Source organism: Rhinopithecus bieti, unplaced genomic scaffold (genome assembly GCF_001698545.2).
Source record: "Rhinopithecus bieti isolate Rb0 unplaced genomic scaffold, ASM169854v2 scaffold_13184, whole genome shotgun sequence".
Taxonomy (NCBI): domain Eukaryota; kingdom Metazoa; phylum Chordata; class Mammalia; order Primates; family Cercopithecidae; genus Rhinopithecus; species Rhinopithecus bieti.
This window is the reverse complement of record NW_016807417.1, coordinates 1,606,239-1,609,159: the sequence shown is the minus strand read 5'-3', so window position 1 is coordinate 1,609,159 and position 2,921 is coordinate 1,606,239. Positions and strand designations below refer to the sequence as shown.

The 2,921-nt window shown below is 43.8% G+C and overlaps 1 pseudogene; it reads right to left on the bottom strand.

Annotated features, from left to right (window-relative positions):
• Positions 1 to 2,544, bottom strand: part of LOC108535584 (40S ribosomal protein S20 pseudogene) — a 76,223-nt pseudogene extending 73,679 nt beyond the window's left edge.
• Positions 2,545 to 2,921: the final 377 nt, after the last annotated feature.

Genomic DNA, 2,921 nt, shown 5'->3' with positions numbered 1-2,921 from the left:
CCGCCCGTCTCGGCCTCCCAAAGTGCTGGGATTACAGGCTTGAGCCACCGCGCCCGGCCAAATCTCTTTTCTAAAAATTATCTTTAAAAATCAAAGCTAAATGCTCCTAATAATATTTAGTGAGAAACTGTAGTAGCACCTAATTTATTAGCTTCACTGTGGAATGAGGTATTTCACATAAGCAAGTTTTCTGACCAGGAGCAGTGGTTCATGCCTGTAATCCCAGCACTTTGGGAGGTCAAGGGGGGGGTGGATCACACACGAGGTCAGGAGTTCGAGACCAGCCTGATCAACATGGTGAACCCTTGTCTGTACTAAAAATACAAAAATTAGTCGGGCCTGGTGGCGCACGCCTGTAATCCCAGCTACTCAGGAGGCTGACGCAGGAGAATCACTTGAACCTGGGAGGCGGAAGTTGCAGCAGTGAGCCGAGCTCGCTCCATTGCACTCCAGACTGGTGACAGAGCAAAACTGTCTCCAAAAAAAAAAAAAAAAGCAAGTTTTCCTGGTTATTACAGCTTGCCCACTTGTGTATGTTATGAAAATCAAATGTGATAAAGTATACAAAAGTGTTTTAGATGGAATAGGAATATAATTATAATTTCACTTGCTTGATTTTTTGTTTTTGGTGGGATTTTTTTTTGTATTGTTTTTGTTTTTTTGAGACAGAGTCTCACTCTGTCACTCAGGCTGGAGTGCAGTGGCGTGATCTCGGCTCACTGCAACCTCTGCCTCTGAGTTCAAGAGATTTTCCTGCCTCAGCCTCCTGAGTAGCTGGGATTACAGGCGTGTGCCACCAGGCCTGGCTAATTTTTTTTTTTTTGTATTTTTAGTAAAGACTGGGTTTCCCCATGTTGGCCAGGGTGGTCTCGAACTCCTGACCTCCAGTGACCCGCCCACCTCAGCCTCCCAAAGTGCTGGGATTACAGGCGTGAGCTACCGCGCCTGGCCCACCTGCTTGTTTCAACTAAGATTGATAACGATCAACACTAACTGTAAGAATCCCAAGTTTGTTACAAAGATACCCTCCTCAATATCTTGCTCCTAATACTAGCACCACATTGTTATGTCCTTCTAGTTTTTATCTGTGGTGTTCTGTCTTCTTGCTCTGTGAAACTGCCTGTCAAGCTGGCCTTTTTTATCTCTACCTTATTCTCCTCCCTGCCTTCTCTTTCTAGTTTCAGGTGGATTTGTTTATCTATTTTCCCAAATTCCAACAGACACAAGTTGAAATTTGGGAAAATAGATAAACAAATACACCTAAATTACATCTGTAATGTAAATAGGTCTGGGTGAGGATCTACTAAGTTCCTGTAAATTGAGGTGGATGTGCTTTTATTATAAGACTTTTAGCCAGCACAGAGGCACACACCTGTAGTCCCAGCTACTGGAGAGACTGAGGCGGGAAGATCATTTAGAGCCTAGGAGCTCCATGCTGTAGTGTGCTATGACTGCACAGCACACTGCACTCCAGCCTGGGCAATGTAGCAAGACTTCATCTCTAAAAACAAAGACTATGGGAGTATATATTTAGACTATTAAATGTGCATTCATTGAACAAGTATTTATTAAGTACTTACTGTGTTTCAGTCACATAATTAGACAGACATGGTCCTTGTCCTCATGAAGCTTATAATCTACCTGAAGAGACAAACATATTATAAAAGACATGATTACTCAACTATTTAATGAGATTAGATGGGTGCTATGAAGAAAAAATGCAGCATGCTCTAAGAGCATTTAAAAGAGGACACCTGGCTGGGCGCGGTGGCTCACACCTGTAATCCCAGCACTTTGGGAGGCTGAGGTGGGCCAATCACAAGGTCAGGAGATCAAGACCATCCTGGCTAACACGGCGAAACCCCGTCTCTACTAAAAATACAAAAAAATTAGCTGGACATGGTGGCGGGCGCCTGTAGTCCCAGCTCCTCAGGAGGCTGAGGCAGGAGAATGGCGTGAACCTGGGAGGCCGAGCTTGCAGTGAGCTGAGATCCAACCACTGCACTCCAGCCTGGGCGACAGAGCGAGTCTCTGTCTCAAAAAAAAAAGAAGACACCTAAACTAATCTAGGAAGGCTTCCCATTTAAACTGAGACCTGGGGGAAGGATAGAATTAAGCAGGTCAGAAAAAAGAAACAGTGTGTAAGAAAAGTGTGTGGTGTTCAGAGACTTTTTGTTTATTTCCAGAATCTTTCAAGTAGGTGAGATGGCTAATTTTGAAAATCTCTTAATAAATGGGTCACTTACTATATACTTTCTTTCAAATAATTTCCAAAATTCTTTGATGACTGATTGTAGTTCAACTTATTTTCACCTGCTTCTCCTTCCAGAGCTTGGAGAGACTCTTCTCTAAATTCTCAATGCATTTGCTGTTTCATTGTGGAGTGTGACTCTTCCGTAACCAGGCCACTTATGCCGACTTACCTGGAGGACAAATTTCCAATTCTAGACTGTACTCTGCTCTCAATCTGATTGTAGAACTCCCACTGATGGCAGTAGGAGCTGTGCTTGTATATCTAGGAAAGTACACTGCCCTCTGTGTCATTGTCAGACTCCTCTGGCACGAAGCCTAGAAGCTTGAGTATAGATGTGAGTCTCTAAGGAAACGGAGCTCCCAGCAGTGCCATGCTGGCAGTAGTGTGAATGGAGGAAGAGAAAACAGGTGAAAAGGAAGGACATGGCGTCTGGACCAGCACCCTCTAACCCACCAATCAGAGGCAGTAAGGAGAGGGAGAAGGAATTACAAAAAAATTTTTTTTCAAAAAATTTGAAAAGACTCTTTCATAAAATCATCAGTATAGCCACATATTTCTTTATTTTGAGACAGGGTATCGCTCTGTTGCCCAGGCTGGGTGCAATGGCATGATCTTAGGTCACTGCAGCCTTAACCTCCCAGGTTCAAGAGATTGTCTCACCTCAACC